The sequence below is a fragment of the Lissotriton helveticus genome, chromosome 5_1 (genome assembly GCF_964261635.1).
Source record: "Lissotriton helveticus chromosome 5_1, aLisHel1.1, whole genome shotgun sequence".
In the NCBI taxonomy this organism is placed as follows: domain Eukaryota; kingdom Metazoa; phylum Chordata; class Amphibia; order Caudata; family Salamandridae; genus Lissotriton; species Lissotriton helveticus.
This window is the reverse complement of record NC_136065.1, coordinates 607716948-607736766: the sequence shown is the minus strand read 5'-3', so window position 1 is coordinate 607736766 and position 19819 is coordinate 607716948. Positions and strand designations below refer to the sequence as shown.

Here is a 19819-nt window from a genome sequence, read left to right as displayed (position 1 = left end):
GCCTGGGGCGCACAAGGCTGCCCCTTGCATAATCCGGCCAAACCGGTTCTGGGGCACTCCAGCCCTCGTGCCAGGGCGGCCTGGATCAAAGGAAGGGGGTGTATCCACCCACTTCCTGGGTCCCACCCATAGGAGGGGACCTAGCAGGTAATCACGCCCCCCAGATTGGAATAAGAGTGGGAGCAGTGCCAATGCACATCAGATTTCCTGGAAGAAACATTTGAAACGAAATTCTGGACCCTTCGCCCTCCATCTCAACGTGGAAGCCCGAAGAATCTCCCTTGTGGTCAAGGAGTGACCACCCTGCAGCAGCAGGCACCATCCAGCCCTCGACGTCTACTTAGTTGCAGTTCCCGCCGGAACTCGAGCGACTGAGATCGACGAGATCAAGCCTGCCTGCCTTCTAACAGCCCGATCCACAGTCCCTGCAAAGCTGAGACCCGTGGAGGCGACCGGAAGCGTGGGGCACGCCATCTTGAATTGACCACGAGACGCTGACCGTGCAGCCCACGAGTGATCCTCGAAGCTGTGCACCGGGGTTTGAGAAGCCCCCACCCTGAGCTGCTCCTGAGCCGAAGTTCAGCCCTCCACACTCGACGAGTGCTGCGTGGGGCCCTTTGGCTCTATTTGGCTCAACGCGTTGGCCCGGTCACTTGCCAGCCGGCTAGTGGTCCCTGTGCCGACGAACTAACTAAGAAGACTCGTGAATCTGGTTGCTCCGGATCCACACCAGCTCCCCTGAAAAGGAGCCCCGACTCTGACCTTCCTGGTCCGAGTGAGAAGCAATCTTCCGATCCCGCGTGGATTGCTCTTGCCAAGGCTTGTTTGCTTCAAACTTGAAGCCGACTGCACCGACGGTGAGAGCCTGCGTGGGACAGATCGTGACCTGCTCCTGGACGTCGCAGATGCCCCAGAGCCCACGTGACAGCGGAGAGAAGCTCCTCGACGACCACCTGATTGCGCCCGACATTGCCTGGTTCCGTCCTGGTTCCACCCTGGTCACTGCTGAGTGACCCAGACTCTGTCCCCTCTGCTTTCAGGTACCCTTCGACTTGAGTCCACCCTTGGACTCCACCGGACACTTCATCTTTAACCCGCCTGCAGCCCTTTCAGCTTCAAGCACCAAGAGCCTGCGAGTCAGAACCCGACGCCACTTCGACCCTGTGCACCCACTTCCTGTGGGTGAGGTAACTTTGCTCCGCCGGTGTTCCCACACTGGTGCACACCTCTAGGGTCTGTGTGTTAAGTTTTGTTCCTCTAGGTTCAGCGGAAGTGTCCTTTAACTTTAACTTTACAACTTTTACGCACCATTGGTTAACATTGGTGCGTGCGTGCGCTTTCCGCACATCTCCCGAATCCCGAGGGCCATTCCCGACTTCAGCATTGCTTGTCCTGACTGCTCCCAGCGATTCCCTAGGCCCTAGGCCTAACCACTGCTCGAGTGGCATCTCTTATACCACTTGTTTAGTATATGGTTTGAGTGGCCCCCTGCCCTCATCCATAATTGTGCAACTTTGTATGTTTAAACAGTGCTTTTGATTTAACGCTTGTGCCCCTTTATTCATAAAGAATACTGGGGATTGTTTTTAGTAATAAACACATATATTTTTATAATATATACTTGTGTGGTGTCCTTTCATTTGATATTACAGGATTGTATGTGGTAAAACAGCTCGCTTAACACGACCTCTTAAGTTAAGCCTTTAGGCTGCTTAGTCCATGCTACCCCTAGGATAGCTTGTCTAATAAGGTTGACTTACAACCAGACACCATAAGGGATTGTTTGGTCTGATAATAGGTGGTTCCAGAATTGGAAACATCACCTATCAGGCCAACTTCTCACATTGGTGAGCAGCGGTGCGGATTTGAGCTTGCTGTTGTTTTACCATTGCAATCTTTGTATCAAATTGAAAGATCACATCAAGTACCTCTAGGTACATATAAAATCAAAAGCTTAGCATATTAAGTTCTACTGAACTTAGTAGTTGTAGGTTGAAGGGATTAGCACACCCTGACTACAACTCACTAGTAAGGTACAGTAGGAAAACACTTAGTGTAGGTAGGTGCATCACTTACACCACACTAGAGTCATGTCTGACACAGGAAAAGCCTCAGGTCTACTCCTGTGACAGTTGACCTTACCCAGGCAACTTCCAGCTATGACAAGCTAACCCGAAAGGACTTGGTTGCCTTGTGCAAATCAAGAGGGTTAAAAAGGGGCAGAAGCCCCACCTGTCCAATCCTGATAGCCATTCTAGAACAGGATGACTTAGAAAGGGCGAAGGGAATTCCCCTAAGGTCAGGAGATGGAGAGAACCCAGCTGTAACTGGTACCCCTCAGGAGGAAGAAGGAGAAGAGGTGGATGAGGACTCAGAGATTGAGGACACAGAAGACCAGGGTCAGGAGGGTAGCCAGGTTGGATTTGCCAGGCTTAGCCAGGCCAATTTAAACCTACTGGGAAATGGAGAGGGCCAGCACCTCCCCAGATCCCACAGTCTTATTCTCCCAGGCAACAGAAGAGTGAGATCTCCCTCAGGGGACTCTCATATTTCTAGTGCCTCCAGAGAATCTGAGAGAGGTATGACTGCCTCTCAAAAGACTGAGCATAGGGCCAGAATGAGGGCTGTCAGACTCCAGATAGAGAGGGAGGAGGTAGCCCTGGCTCAAGCTAAACTTACCTTGGCTCAAGCTAGACTTACCTTGGCAAGAGAGCAAAAATTGTGTGGCTTAGATGCCACTGGTGGCAGCAATATTCCTAAAGAGAAACCCAGGTCCTATGATAGTAGAAACCTGACAAAGATTGTGCCCCCCTACAAGGAAGGGGATGATATCCACAAGTGGATAACTGCTCTTGAGAGAGCCTGCATGGTACAGCAGGTTCCTGAGGAACAGTCGGCAGCAATCTTATGGTACTCCTTTTCAGAGAAAGGGAAAGATAAGCTCCTCACTGTTAGACATGAGGATGCAAACAATTACAAAGTCCTGAAGAGTGTTCTGATAGATGGGTTTGGCTTAACCACTGAACAGTACAGGTTGAAGTTCAGAGATACCCAGAAGACACAGACTCAGGACTGGACTGATTTTGTAGATTGTGCTACTAAGGCTCTGGAGGGTTGGCTACATGGCAGCAAAGTACATGACTTTACAGGATTGTATAATTTGATTATGAGGGAGCAGATCCTAAGTAATTGTCAGAACCAGCTCTTACACCAGCACCTGGTGGACTCTGATCTGACCTCTCCCCAAGAATTGGGAAAGAAGGCAGACAAATGGGTCAGAACCAGGATTAGGCCTAAGAATCAGGACAGTAACCAGAAGAAGGAGTCTACCAAGCCTCAAGATAAGGGTGGGGATAAAAATAAAGAAAAGACTTCCCCAGGGCCCCAAAACTCCAAGGATGGGGGTGGGTCCCAAGACACTTCTTCAACTGAGAAAAAGCCTTATTGTTATGCCTGTAAACAGGTGGGGCATTACAAAACAGACAACTGTTGTCCCAAGAATAACAATAAAGAAAATATACCTCCAAAGCCAGCTTCAACACCTCCTGTTACTGTCAGCAGTAATCCCCCAGGAAGTGGAAGCACACCCAGGAATCTGGGTGGGTTTACTGTTGGAGCTCAGGTGGACCCTGGCCTATCCAGGTCCCCATCACCTAATGATCTTGTTTATGAGACTGGCATGGGGTTTGCCAACTTCTCTGCTTGCCCAAATACTTTGAGCAAGTATAGACAAGAACCCATCATCAATGGTTTGAAAGTTGAAGCTTTTAGAGACACAGGGGCTAGCATCACCATGGTGGCTGATGGCATAGTCCCCTCTAAGCAACTTTTACCTGGTGCCACATACCAGGTTACAAACATTGATGGAATCCAAACAAATCATCCCATGGCAGTAGTAAGTCTCAGCTGGGGAGGTGTCATTGGCCCAAAGAGAGTGGCAGTGTCACCAAACTTGCCTGTAGACTGCCTACTTGGTAATGATTTGGAGATCTCAGCCTGGGCTGAGGTTGAACAGGAAACCCATTCTAGAATGGTAAATTCCAATGGAAAGGTTAGTGGGGCTGTAATGGCTACAGCCCCAATGCAAGATGTCCTTCCTGAAAAGGTTGGTAGGGCTGAGAAACTCTCTGCCCCATCTTTAGCAAAAGCTCTTCCTGAACAGAATAGCAAAGCTGTTATGATAACAGCAGAAACCCAAACTGAGTCTCCTCCTGAAAAGGTTGGTGGGGCTGTGATGGCCACAACCCAAACTCAAACTGATATGTGTGTTGTGAAACCTGAAATGATTGATAACTCCACACAAACTGAGAGCATGGAGGAGGAAGAGAAATCTCCCCCTCACCAGACTTTAGGACAGGATCAGCCTCCTCAGGGAACTGATCTTACCCCTGATGAAGGAACTGCCCCAGAGGTTGTTAGGCCTGGCCTGACAGAGCCTCTGATGGCGGTGGACCCTTCTCAGGTGGGACCCAGTCTGGAGCAGGTAACCTGCCCCTCTCTCCCTTGCCTTAGCCAGCCCAGGGCTGCAGAGGACAAGAAGGACAGTGAGACCCAGAGGGCCCCCTGTCAAATAAAGCACCCCCATCAAAAGATTAGGTGCACCAAAACTAGTAGCCCTAGTAAGGTGAAAACTTTAAAAACTCCTGAGGGAGCCCCCTTAAAAACAGTTAGGGACCTCCCACAGGTGGATTCTGTTGGGCACAGCCAAACCTGGGACCCAAAGGGCCCAAACCTGAACTGTCCCTCCAGCAAGCCAAACAGAGGGACCCAGCCTCCAGCTTTAGGTAGCCAGAGGTTGACCCTGAGAGCACAGTGCAACTCAGTTAAAGAAAGAAAGGCACACATGGTGGAAGATAATTGGAGGAAGCCAAGCCCTAACTTAGTAGAGCCTCACTTCAATACTCCATATCCAAACCAGCCTTTAACTTTGCATAAACACACCCAAGGTAGTGATTCCCTATGGTGGAGACCCTCTAATACCCAAAGGGTGAGGGACTGCTTAGTGGACCATGAGACAGGGGGTACCCATGCTAGTGCAGGTACTTCCTTATATGGCCACTCAGGCAATATAGGCTTACCTGGCCAAGGATAGCCTTATCTCCTTTCGTTTGGGGGGGGGTTATGTAGGAAGGTGGCTACCTGACTATGGTTACCCCAGATTTTTTGCCTGTGTTTAGCTGGTTTTTTGACTTAGTTGACCTGGTTCCCTGCTAATCAGGGCCCCAGGCCATCTGCTCTCTCTGTAAAATGGATTCCATGTACCCTAGGTACATACCACAATTGGAAATGGACTCCTTGTCAGCCCCTGTATAATGCACTATAGGTGCCCAGGGCATAGGGGCCACCAAGGCCTACCAGGGGCTGCAGCATATCTTTTGCCACCCCTGGCTGGTTCTTAAATTGACACAACTGGCTGACCACTCAGCTGGGGTAAGGTGGTGTAATCACCCCTTGCTTAGATATAGTATACCTATATCTAAACCTATATCTGGACACATGTAAACCTGAGAGCCACTCCTATGGAAGGCCTCATCAATCCTGGAGGCAGGGTGCGTGGTTTTATGTGAGATGGAGCTCTAGCATGAGCTGAGCCTGTCTGCAGCTGTTGGGAACAACTCCCTAAGCTGTTTCAGGATAATGCCATACCATATACTCTTAAGTGCCTTATAATCCTCGCGGTTAAATAGCAACTTTGGTTTGGCTTTATCAAAACATGTCGTGTAAGGTGTCATACGATTTGGAATACTATCCCCTCGCCAGTTCTGGCGACGGGGATAGCATTCCACCCCTCTAGAGGGGTAAGACATGTTACTTCACTTAAATGCGGTTAATTTCTCCAAAGACCTTAAGATCCACAAAATGGATGCCTCTGCCACAGACAAATGTCTGGACCCCTGCAGTTGACCGAAACTCAACCAAATGGGTCCTGGACAAAGGGTTTCCTGTCACAGGAGGGTGTCACCGCCCTCCAGACAGGAGATAGTGGATTGTAGCAGGGAGGTTTGAAAGAAACCAGACACTGCCTGGGGCGCACAAGGCTGCCCCTTGCATAATCCGGCCAAACCGGTTCTGGGGCACTCCAGCCCTCGTGCCAGGGCGGCCTGGATCAAAGGAAGGGGGTGTATCCACCCACTTCCTGGGTCCCACCCATAGGAGGGGACCTAGCAGGTAATCACGCCCCCCAGATTGGAATAAGAGTGGGAGCAGTGCCAATGCACATCAGATTTCCTGGAAGAAACATTTGAAACGAAATTCTGGACCCTTCGCCCTCCATCTCAACGTGGAAGCCCGAAGAATCTCCCTTGTGGTCAAGGAGTGACCACCCTGCAGCAGCAGGCACCATCCAGCCCTCGACGTCTACTTAGTTGCAGTTCCCGCCGGAACTCGAGCGACTGAGATCGACGAGATCAAGCCTGCCTGCCTTCTAACAGCCCGATCCACAGTCCCTGCAAAGCTGAGACCCGTGGAGGCGACCGGAAGCGTGGGGCACGCCATCTTGAATTGACCACGAGACGCTGACCGTGCAGCCCACGAGTGATCCTCGAAGCTGTGCACCGGGGTTTGAGAAGCCCCCACCCTGAGCTGCTCCTGAGCCGAAGTTCAGCCCTCCACACTCGACGAGTGCTGCGTGGGGCCCTTTGGCTCTATTTGGCTCAACGCGTTGGCCCGGTCACTTGCCAGCCGGCTAGTGGTCCCTGTGCCGACGAACTAACTAAGAAGACTCGTGAATCTGGTTGCTCCAGATCCACACCAGCTCCCCTGAAAAGGAGCCCCGACTCTGACCTTCCTGGTCCGAGTGAGAAGCAATCTTCCGATCCCGCGTGGATTGCTCTTGCCAAGGCTTGTTTGCTTCAAACTTGAAGCCGACTGCACCGACGGTGAGAGCCTGCGTGGGACAGATCGTGACCTGCTCCTGGACGTCGCAGATGCCCCAGAGCCCACGTGACAGCGGAGAGAAGCTCCTCGACGACCACCTGATTGCGCCCGACATTGCCTGGTTCCGTCCTGGTTCCACCCTGGTCACTGCTGAGTGACCCAGACTCTGTCCCCTCTGCTTTCAGGTACCCTTCGACTTGAGTCCACCCTTGGACTCCACCGGACACTTCATCTTTAACCCGCCTGCAGCCCTTTCAGCTTCAAGCACCAAGAGCCTGCGAGTCAGAACCCGACGCCACTTCGACCCTGTGCACCCACTTCCTGTGGGTGAGGTAACTTTGCTCCGCCGGTGTTCCCACACTGGTGCACACCTCTAGGGTCTGTGTGTTAAGTTTTGTTCCTCTAGGTTCAGCGGAAGTGTCCTTTAACTTTAACTTTACAACTTTTACGCACCATTGGTTAACATTGGTGCGTGCGTGCGCTTTCCGCACATCTCCCGAATCCCGAGGGCCATTCCCGACTTCAGCATTGCTTGTCCTGACTGCTCCCAGCGATTCCCTAGGCCCTAGGCCTAACCACTGCTCGAGTGGCATCTCTTATACCACTTGTTTAGTATATGGTTTGAGTGGCCCCCTGCCCTCATCCATAATTGTGCAACTTTGTATGTTTAAACAGTGCTTTTGATTTAACGCTTGTGCCCCTTTATTCATTAAGAATACTGGGGATTGTTTTTAGTAATAAACACATATATTTTTATAATATATACTTGTGTGGTGTCCTTTCATTTGATATTACAGGATTGTATGTGGTAAAACAGCTCGCTTAACACGACCTCTTAAGTTAAGCCTTTAGGCTGCTTAGTCCATGCTACCCCTAGGATAGCTTGTCTAATAAGGTTGACTTACAACCAGACACCATAAGGGATTGTTTGGTCTGATAATAGGTGGTTCCAGAATTGGAAACATCACCTATCAGGCCAACTTCTCACACTCACCTAAATTGTGTGGTTACATTTTTCTTTATTATCGTTTATGAAAGCACTTTCATATATGTGAGTTCAGAATAACAGTTGTACAAAGACCTATTTTGCTTGATTTAATAGACTATACTGTTGCTCTATAATAATCTGGACCTCGTACAGTGTTTACATGACAATTGTCTATGCCTCTCAGTGCATTAATGGTTTATGTTTAAAAACGATAATTTTCAACAATTACTTCTCAATGCAGAGCTATAAATCGAATTTAGTAGCGCGCCCTGCATCGCATTTTTCCAATCCAGGGCACGCAACGAAATTCGTTTATTTAATTTAATTGTTTACTTACCTGCAATCATCCATATTACGGTGTTTACCACCCCCACCCCCACCATGCCCCTCGCCGCCCCGCCTGTCTGCCCCACGGAACTCCCTCCACGGGCCACAGCTGGCTTGGAGTAGTACCATATGATATGTGGCAGCGTTTACACTAACAGGGCCGTTTTTCAAAAGGCACAGAAATCGTTACGCTATTGTTGTTACATTCGTCTTAGAAGTAGGTAAAGAGTAATTGTATGAGATAGGAGTCTTCGGACATTTGACGTCGATTGCCTGTTTAAAGGTGGCCGACATGGCGGACGTGTTCACATCGCGTCAGCAAGGGTAAAGGTTGCAGAGGATACGGCATCTTCTCTCGGTCTTGATGTCGGGTGGAGGAGTGATTACATCTAACCTCGAAACGAGTAAGTTTGAAACTGGTTTTGTTTAAAAGTGAATGTAGGAATCAGAGTAGCGGTCTTTCAGGAGTTGAAGGGACCTATAGTAATAGACTGCCTTCGTCTCTTTATTTGATAGATGGCGGATTAAAGCACTGATTCATAAGTGAGTATTACTACATTGCTTGTGGCTAATCGGGAGCACTAAGGTTCTAATACTGATATACCTTATGTATTCTTGCCCTTCAATTCAATGTGAAGGTGATAGCCGTTAAGAGCGAATTCAGATTTATTATTGATTCTTTCTGGTTGAGAATGGTGGTTGACTGAAGTAGTCTTCGAATAATGTACTGATGACGATGACTGTCTTTAGGTGCTGTTCAAATGATTGGCCTAAGAACTTGGCGTTTTTGTGAGTAAAATTTGGTGAATTTTTAACTTCCTCACGTTTTATGCATTGGTGATATGAATATGGTGGAGGTTTCTTTGATCTGTTCATTCTATCGTGGTAGTGCTGCACACAAGATGTGTAGAAGATGTCACTTGAGGTGTGGAGTTTACAAGTTTTGGTATTTAGTAGCTATACATTAAGGCGGCACTTGATTTGTGGATGGAGGTATAAGCAGACGATACATATTTAGAACTCAAGAGTTTTTATAATCTTTGGGGTTATTTTGAATACTATATATTTCAATATTAGATTAATGGTGCAATATTTGTCCTGAGGATGGTCTTGTAGATTTGATTAACTGGATGTGAGACCGAAATGTCGACGCTACGACACTTCTTTTGTTAACATGTTTACCAATGGATGTGGATTTAATTGAATGAAAAGTGAAGAACTAAATACTACATATGGCTAATGTTGTATATGGTCCATATTTGAGCAAAAGGTGTCTGAAACCACTGTACATATGAGAAGAAATTAAACTGGTTATTTTGTTGTCATGCATGATAATGATCTATGAATATTGTTCTATTTTAACGAAAAAATAATTTGAATGTGATAATTGATTGATTCTATCACATAAAGAAGTTGTTTTTGATATAAATATTTTGAGTTCTGTCAAGTTGTGTTCACTGCTGTGAGAATATAAGCATTAATTCGGAGTTAAATGATTCCTCAAGGATCAATTATGGTTTGTTATAAATAGAACCGAGTCACTATAGCCTTAAGTGCTATAAAAATGCCACATATTGTCATTTACACTTCTTAATTTACCTTTTTTGGGGTGGGAAATCCGATAAGTGTCCACCTTTAAATATGAATGTTTATTTTAGCCAGTAGATGTCTCAATGCAAAACCAAAATCAAGTGGAAGCTCTGTTTTCATTAAATGAGCATGATTTGAAAATCGGTAGATTTCTGAAAATGTAACACAACGAACAAAGAACATTTTATCTTGTGCATACTTGAAAACCTCTGCCAGTAAAACCCGGTACTTGAGTATCGGGTTTCCGTTTGTCCTGGGAGGACTGTGTGGGTTCTGTAGCCACATAGAATATCCTGCCTAAAGTTCAGAAGGAGTTGTTTGACAGAATGGGTTTTGAATCTGGATGCATTTTGGCTATATTTTTTTTATGTCTTGGCAGATCTTTAGCGCCATTTATTTAACTGCCACATGCAATATTCAACTGTTTTGTTAACCCAGAGTTCGTTGGCTAGCAGACGCCATTCTTTGTGGAAAACTCCATGCATTCCATCTGCGTTGGAGGGGTAAAAGTTCACTCTACTTTAATTCACGTCCACTTTAGTTTTCATGAAAACACATGAACTAGTGCAGTATTGGTTATTTAAAAAATCATGTATTTACATTCCTCTTTTGCATATTTCGTTTAAAATATTATAAACGGATGACTGGATTTTGTGCTGTGTACAGCAAGATCTGCAAAGAGATGTTAATTGAAGGTTAAAGGAGAGAACAGTCTCCTCCCATAAAGTGTGTGGTGGCCAGAACCAGCATTCCAGTCAAAGCCATCCATTCACTCATTGATCTTACTCAATCTGATAGAGACTTCTAGCCACAGATTCCTTACCTTAGAAGATCCCAGGCATCAGGCTGGATCTGGAAGACTTTTGCTCTAGCAATACCCTTGCATGCGGGTAGGTGATGTCGGTTGGCTCTGCGTGGCATCTGCGCCATCCACGGCAGAAGTGACGTCTGTGTCACCTATATAGGGGCCACCTTGGCACGCTGACGTCCGTTCTTTTCTTCCCACGCTAACTAGCACAGATCCGGGAGGAGAGCTACCCTCTGTCACTATTTGACAGGCTTTTTTTACATTATGTCACAAAGGTTTGGTAGCTAGGTTTTTCCTTGATGTCGAAGAAGACTTCTGGATTCAAACCGTGCAACGCCTGCCGTCGCACCATGTAGGTGATGGATACAAACTGTGGTGCCTAGAGGACGACCACAACTTGAAGGCGTGCAGCAACTGGCAGGCCATGGATCCGAACGCTTTGAGTGAGCGATCTCTAAAGCTTGTTGCGGCCCGGCATTCAACTTAATGCCATTCATCCTTGAGGTCTCGTTTCCGGTCCCAGTCTAGGGCATGTCCCGGCACCCCTCCAGAAGTACTAAGTCCTTGTCCCCCCCATTCAATGTCGTTCAGTCGGTCAGGTAGGAGGCATAAGAAGCACAAGAAGTTGAAGTGTCCTTCAACGTCTCCCAATCCGTTGGCCAATGTGGCGGAGGACCCTCTACGCCCTAGGGCCTCATCCTGCGGAACATGGGTCTGGGTCGACTCCTCGCTTCCATGCCTTCCCAGGGACTGGAGCAACCCCCATCCAGTTAAAAGCCTTCTATGATGCCATGTACCTCATATTTGGGTGACCAGACCCTCCCGGTGTGCCTTCGGGCTCTGGAGGGGCTCCATCAGGTTCTACGCCAGCAGCTCCAGCCTGGCGAGATGGCCCCGATGGATCATGTGGTGATCCGGACCAGCATCAGTCTTTCCCCTTTAATCTTCCCTGGAGCAGGCCCCCTCAATAAGACTCCCGACACCAGGCCCATTCTCCTCTATGGAGACTGGAGCCAAACCGCCGCCTATTGATGCTGATTCCGGTGCCGACAGCACCCTTGGGTCCTAGGTCGAATCTTCAGCCTTCTTTTGAGGGGCTAGGAATGGAGGAGGATTAGGAGGGGTCGCTGTACCCTTTACAAGAACAACCAGAACACAAAATTGACTGGTGTGAGGAATTGGGTGAGGCCAGCGGCCTGGATACCTCCACAGATTCTGGCCTGCCCTCCCCCCCTTTCATCACTACAGAGAAGTGAGCTTCATATTTTATGGAGATAATAGCAGCCAAGGTCCTGGACCTTCAGCTCCCTTTGGTGGAAGTCAAGGCGAACATCTTGACAGAGGTCCTGCAGCCAGATGTTTCCTCCTCGGATGTTTCCTCCTGCCTTTCAATGAGACCTTGACAGGTGTCCTTCTGGGAACCTGGTCCAAGCCCAGCACTGGGGCACCTGTGAAAAAGACAGTTGCCTTCCATCATCGCCCTGATATGGGTGACCAAAGTCCCTTCCCGACCACCCTACCCCTGAGAGTTGGGTGGTCCAGGCCCCTACCTCAGAGGGTGTGTTTCCCACCCCGGGATAGAGAATCCAAGTGACTGGATAGTTGGGGCAAGAAGATTTTATTTTCAGCTAGACTTGCATTATGGTCAATCAACACTGCATGCCTATTGGGCTGTTACGTCCACTCCTTGTAGGGAATAGTTGCGCAGGTGCTGCCACAGGTCCCGGTGGAGGCCCGGGCAATTGTCTCCCAAGGGGTATCAGACAGGAGTGATGCAGCAAAGTTCACCATTCGTTGTGGGCTTGACACCACCGACTCGCTGGGCAGAATAATGTCATCAACGGTGGTCATTTGATACCATGCCTGGTTCAGAACTTCTGTTTTTTCTGGGGATGTCCAGGCTTCCATTATGGACATGCCCTTTGATGGCACTCATCTCTTCGTAGACTAATCAGACAAGGCTCAGGAGCACTTTAATAACTCACAGGCTATGACCAAATCCTTGAACCTTTCAGTGCCCACCTGTCCTCCATCTGCTTTTCGCCCCTTTCATGGCCACGCAAAGAGCTTTCAGCTGTGCCAGCCATATCCCATCCACAAGATCGCGCAAGTTAAGCAACCTCTGTGCGACCCTTGGCCGGCTCCTTTCGTACCCATGGGTCAAGCGGAGAGAGGTCCAGCCAGTCCACTCCTTCCGTTGCAGCCTCTAAACCATCCTAATCTGGCCCTTCAAGATCATGGGCAGCCGGTTGGTGGCCGAATCAGCCATCACCTCCACCACTGACAAAACATCGCATCAGACAAGTGGGTTCTTCAGATAGTCCAAAGCGGCTACTCCCTCCCCTTGGAGAATTCCCCTCCCTCCATGCCTCCGGCTTTTGACTGGCTGACGGAGGACTACATGAACTTGCTTCAGGAGGGAGTCAGGACTCTCTTGGCCAAGGGAGCCATGGAGAGGGTTCAGGTGCCAGAAGTCTGCTGTGGTTGCTATTCCCCCTACTTTCTGGTCCTGAAAAAGGACAAGGACCTTTGTCCTATTCGAGATCTGCGAGCCCTCAACTACTTCTTCAGAATGGAGAAGTTCAAAATGGTCACTCTGACTCAGGTCTTGTCTGCCCTGGACTCTGGAGACTGGATGATGGTGTTGGACTTGCAGGACGCCTATTTTCACATTACCATTCTGCCTGCCCATCGGCGCTTCCTGCGATTCACGGTAGGCTATGAACACTTTCAGTTCACAGTGCTCCCCCTTGGTCTTACCAGTACCCCTCAGGTGTTCACCAAGGTGATGGGGGTGATCGCAGCTCATCTGCGCAGATCAAGGGTGCCAGTTTTCCCCTATCTTAACAACTGGCTATTGAAGGTGAGCTTGTCCCAGACTGTGCTCTCCCACCTCCAGACTACAGCTAATCTCCTGCTTTTGCTTGGGTTCACTATCAACGTGCCAAAGTCAAACCTGAAACTCTCCCACACGGTCCCTTTCATCAGAGTGATTCTGGACATAGTGCGGTTTCCGGCCAATCCCCTCGAGCGGCGAGTCCAGGATATTCAGGCTAAGATACTGATGTTTCAATCTCTATCCTGAATTTTGGTGAGAAGGACACTGAGGCTGCTGGGCCTTATGGCCTCCTGCATCCTGCCAGTGCCACATGCCAGATGGTATATGCAGGCTCTGCAGTGGGGCCTGAAGTTCCAGTGGGTGCAGCATCAGGGGAATCTCTCTGATGTAGTTCAAATCTCGGAGGGGACTGCACAGGATCTGCAGTGGTGGCTGTCCAACCTCGATTGGGTCAGAGGCAGGTCCCTTTCTCAGCCGGTTCACACAGTAGTGACAGATGCATCATTCTTGAGATAGAGCAGCCATCTGGGAAAGGTGGAGATTAGAGGACTCTGGTCTCCATCTGAATCTGGACTCCACATCAACTCTCTGGAGCTACGAGCGATTCACTTGGTATCAAAAGCTTTTCTCCCTTCCATCAAGGGAAAGCTGGTTCAGCTGTTCACAGACAACACCACCGCCATGTGGAACTGCTACAAACAGGGTGGGGTTCCGGGCCCTTTGTCAGGAGGCCCTGAGTCTCGGGGCATGGCTGGAACAGCAGGGCATATCCATGGTAGTTCAACACCTGGCAGTTTCTCTGAATGCCAGGGTAGAAGAAATCAGTCATCGATGCCTAGGGGATCATAAATTGCATCTCCGGAGGTGGTGCAAGGTCTCTTTCAGAAGTGGGGAGAGCCTTGGTTAGATCGGTTTGCCTCTGCCTACAACACACAATGTTAGCAATTTAGCACGCTGGAATCTCCAAGATGTTACTCGCTCAGTGACGCTTTTCGTCTTGAGTGGAGCTCAGGCCTACGAGAAATACCACTTCAGTGCAGAGTGCTTAAGAAGATCAGGAGCAACCGGGTCCAAGTCATTCCTGTGGCTCCAAACTGGGCACAGAAAGTCTGGTATCCAGAGCTTCTCCAACTGAGAATCCTTCCTCCAATCAGGCTGACCCTTCGTGATGATCTTCTGTTGTAGCAGCAGGGGGAGGGTTCTCCATTCAAACCTGTCAATTCTATGCCTTCTTCCGTGGAGATTGAGCGGCTGCAGTTGACAGCATTCAACCTTCCTCCCGAAGTCTGTGACGAGATTTTGGCAGCCAAGCGTCCTCTACCAGACTGTGTATGCCTGCCAGTGGCAGATTTGTAAAATATTGTACAGAAAGGGCTATTGATCTCCTTTCTGCTTCCCTCTCTCAAGTCCTTCTCTTTATTTTGACCCTTGCCCAGGAGGGCTCTACTCTGGGCACTCTTATAGGGTACCTTTCAGCCTTGTCTGTCTTGTTGAGGCTACCAGACCAACCCTCTTTATTTTAATCTTCAATTGTGAGCAGGTTTCTTAAGAGGCTTGTACAAATGTTCCCACCTGCCCCATTCATCAAGCCTCAGTAGGATCTCAATTTGGTTCTCACCTTACCTATGTGCCCTCCGTTAGAACATCTACATAACTGCCCTCAACAGCTGCTTTCCATCCAGTCTGTTTAGTGGCAATAACTTCTGCCAGGAGGGTGATTGAATTACAGGCTCTGTCATGCAAGCTTCCTTACCTGACCATCTTCCCAGATAAGTTGCTGCTTCGCATTATGGCCTCTTTCTCACCGAAAGTGGTAACACCATTCCACGTGGGGCAATCAGTCACCTTGTTCACTTTCTATGCTCCTCCACACCCCTCTAAAGAGTAGGAGCGACTCTACCGTTGGACTCAAAAAGAGCATTGTCGTTCTACCTTGACCGTACTAAAGAGTTCCGGGTGGACGACAAACTCTTCGTGGGCTACATTGGATCAAATAATGGCCATACGGTGCAGGAGAGGACTCTCACAATGGGTCATCCTCTGCATCAAAATTTGCTACGCTCTGGTCAGGAAACAGCCTCCTGAAGGCTTAAGAGCTCTTTACTCCAGAGCTAAAGCTGCGATTGCAGCTTTGCAATGTGGTGTTCCAGTCCTTGACATTTGTCAGGCAGCAACCTGGGCATTTCTGCACACGTTCACTAAGAACTGCTGCCTGGACAGTCCAGTCCGCAGGGATGTCCATTTTGGCTGCTCTGTCCTGCAGGACTTCCTGGTCTAAACTTGTCCCCAGCCCCTCCTCCGGAGATGATATTGCTTGGGTATCTATTCTAAGGTAAGGAATCTGAGGCTGATGTCTCTATCAGATAGACAAGTTACTTACCTTTGGTAATACCTTTTCTGGTAAAGACATAATCTAGAGACAGATTCCTTCCTGACCCACCTATCCTTCCCACACTGCGGACAGGGTTTTAGGGTCAGGGCTGATCCATTTCAGGGCCCTAGTTTTTCTAAAAACACCACTGTCAGTGCACTTCATGGTTTCATGCTCCTGGTTGGAAAGTCATGAAAAGTAACTGATGTCAGCACACCGAGGTGGCACCTATATAGGTGACGGGGACATCACTTCTGGTATGAACGATGCCATGTGAAGCAGACTGATGCCACCTACTGGCACGCTAAGGTATTGCTCGAGCAAAAGTCTTTCGGATTCAGCCTGACACCTTGAACATTCTAAGGTAAGGAGTCTGCAGCTAGATTGTGTCTCTACCAGATAAGGTGTTTCCAAAGATAAGTAACTTGTATTTCATCATCCACGTGCTAAGACACCACTCTTTAATACATCAATGCACACTCACCCAGTCACCCAGTTTTGATGAGTCATATTGGCATATTAGAGGGCCCACATATAAAACTCCAGGTTGAGTTTTTGAAAATGCTGGTTTACAATGGCCTTAAATGCATTCTTGTGATAGACTATTTGTTTTCTAAATGGGTAAAGGCCTATCCCACCCGAAACATAGACATGCTGACAGTTGCCAAACTTTGTTGAGGGGTTCGATATCAAGGGTTTGGTGTGCCAACTTGTATAGAGACAGATCGTGGCTCCCATTTCAAAAACGATTTTGCAATTGATTTGTATATCTCTTCAAACTGCCCAGTGGTTACATTGTAGTTATTGCCCACAGTTTTCAGGAGTAGTCAAAAGAATGAATGGAAGCAAAGTATGTTCTTCCACTGGTTTGTAATAGCCAGTTGCTCTTCCTCTTATTTTGTTGCGCATCAGAAGTATCTCTCATAAAATGACTGGTCTCTCACCTAATGAAATACTGATGGATAGAGCAATGAGATTGGCATTTAGTCCTTCAAATACACTTGTTTCACTTAGTGATTACATTGTTTTAGATTACATCAAAGGTCTGGCTGATATGGCAAATACTGTCTCTAATCCGGTGAATTTGGCAACAAAACGAACAAATTAAGACCAGTTCCATGCGTTGAACCCTGGAGAATAGTTAGTTGTGTGAATACACATATGGAAAAGCTGTTTGGAGAAGAGGTGTCATGGCCCTTACCAAGAAATATTGGTGACCAACTCTGCTGTGAAGTGTGCTGTAATTACACAGTGGATCCACTCCACTCACATGAAAAGGGTGAAGGCGGTGATTGAACAAGTGGTGAAAACAACCACTTATTCGGAGTCGAGCTCAAGTTTGCGGCATAGATCCAGAGAGGGTAAAAACAAATTGAAAAACATGAGAACAGAGTTATAGAAGTTGTGGTGAGGAACCAGTAGCAGAGTCCAGTTTTAAAATGAGCATTAGAGTGAAGAGCTGTTACAACGTCAAAGGCTTCAGTGGCATCAATAACTAGTTCCTGATCCAAACAATAGGAACCTTCAGTTGAAAGTTTGAGCAACAAGCATCCACAAGGTAAGAAAATAGTTCACAGTGAACCATGCTGCTGAGGTTGATCGAAGTTCAAGCTCCTCAGTGAGCGCAGGAGATTCAGCAGTAGTACCCAGTGAAGAAGAAAGGGCTGAAGCAAGCAAGTCACTAAAAAGAGTCTGCAAAAACAAGCACTGGTAGAATGAGAGACTAAAACCAATCAATGAAGAAACTGAAAAAATCGAACTACACTTAGGAATAGTGAAATTTAATCACCTGCTGCTAAAAAACCATCCAGAGGGGACCTCCAAACAGAAAATATGCTTCATCTGGATGGGTATATCTAGCATCCATATCTGAGGAAGAAGAAGAAACAGAACCCGAGAACTACAGTCCAATAAATCAATTCCAATACACCTTTGAAAGTGAACCGGAAAGTGATCCTGAAGAAGAACAACCACCTTGAAAATATGAAAAGCTGTTAAAGAATAAATACTGTAGTACGAGAAATGGTTGAGAAATTTAAAAACAAGAGGAAACTCTTTTGAGACTATGAACTGAATGAATCGAAACTTGGAAGAAAATTATATTTTGAAGCTTTATTTAATTTTTTTATTGTTTTAAAGAGATAAGTAGAAATGTTTTATTATTGTTTTGAGAAAATGTTTGTTGGCTTTTTGAGTTTAACTATAAACTAATTTTTTCTGAAATAGGAGATGCTGCAAAATGATTAGTCTGATCACCTTATTAATTAAACTAATGATCCTAGTTTGCCTGTGGTCGTGCTTCCTCTCTCAGTTGGGATATGACCCCCCCTCCATGGTTAAATTAACCCCTTCGCCGTGGGGGTAATTCCCCCACGGCGCGGGTGGGAGGGGGTCCTCGGCGCTTATGACGAGCCCAGCTCATCATGAGGCACAGTGGAGCTGTGCTCATGACGAGCTGGGCTCATCACGACTCCGCCCACTGATTGATTCCCGCCTGTGTGGGAGAATCAATTGTGCGTGGGTGGGCCGCAGCTGTTATGATGAGCACAGCTCCACTGTGCCTCATGATGAGCTGGGCTCGTCATAAGCATGGAAGGGGTTAATTACAACACATAATGAAGTAAACCATAGCACACAGACAAATAGGAAACATTTAGGTAGTGGATTTTATGATAATACTTATGCTAACATGTTGAACAAATATATTGAGATTATGAATGTTAAAAAATGCTTTGTATGCACCTTTCTCCCCTCTTCTGTAGTTGAATGTGCAACTTACTATTACCAGTTTCTTATAGATTGTCATGCAATGTGTATGTAAGTGTTTTTAACAAAAAATAATTTTTGTCTTCCCACTTATCAGTTCTCGTTGAAAGATCTACCTATATCTGAGGATGAAGGTGTTAATAGGGGTCTTAAATATGGTACATTTCTAAATACAATTGCACAAATTAAGCAGAAAACTAAAAATACTAACTGGGAGTACTTATGTGGTTTGAGTAATGAAGAGCATGATTTTATTGAAGAATAGAATGAGAGGAGAGTTAAAATTCTGAGAGCTGGTAGAGAAGAGAGAAAGATAAGAGAGCAGATTAAGGCTGAGGAAGAATTTAGATGGTCAAAATTGCATCCAAGATTGAGGATGGAGCATAAATGAAAGAATGAGGTGTATGGTGTGCCATGATCCTGCATGAATTGGGAAAGTTAAATAATTGGGAGAAAGTGAGTATGAGGAAAGTTATGATGTAAATGGTGATTTTTCTGGTTGGTGAAGAACAAAGTCTGAGAGGGAGACATTGTGTGTGGTAAGACTGCTTATTTCAATGTGCCGCACAATTTGGTTGGATCTTGTTATTGTGCCTTATTGTTTCCCAGAGTTTATTATGCGAGTGGATGATGTAGTTGGTGTGATCTATGCTTACTTCTGTGCCTTCTCTATACCATAGCAAAAGACACACAATTGATGGACGGAATGTAGAACAAATCAAAACATTCACCCCCAGTCAAGAGATCTGGGTTAAATCCATCATTCTTTTGCTCACCATGCCACCCCAATTTAGACCTACCCACATGCCACTGGAGTCAATCTATCCTGGCTGAGGAGGGTTGAAACCTCAAAACCGGTCCTAGGATGCTTGTTTCCAGTCCAGGGAGGACCTGGCCTGGCACTTCGGGCTGGACTGTTCCTATTAGGCGCAGGGTCAAGACTGATTTGCATATGGCTGTGTTCAAACTGTAATGGCATGGTGAGCAAAAAAATGATGGATTATGGCCCAGATCTCTGTACTGCGGTGAATGTATGACATTGTTCTGCTTTCTGCCCGTCAATTGCTCTTTTTTCATTTGTCTCTCGATCATAGCAGCACACCAGACAGACATTATTAACGGGTACTGGACGATGACCATTCCAGGCTCATAAAGAGCATCTCAGACCTTGACAGCAGAGTCTACAAAGCAGGAATATGTGTATTAACACCACCGTAAACTCTGGGTGTGTTTGAAACCTGCAAAGACACCCAC

The 19819-nt window shown here is 47.2% G+C and overlaps 1 protein-coding gene across 1 annotated transcript in view; it reads left to right on the top strand.

Moving 5' to 3' along the window:
* BICC1 (BicC family RNA binding protein 1) overlaps positions 1 to 19819 on the top strand; it is an 851967-nt gene that overhangs the window by 510389 nt on the left and 321759 nt on the right. The window lies entirely within an intron of this gene.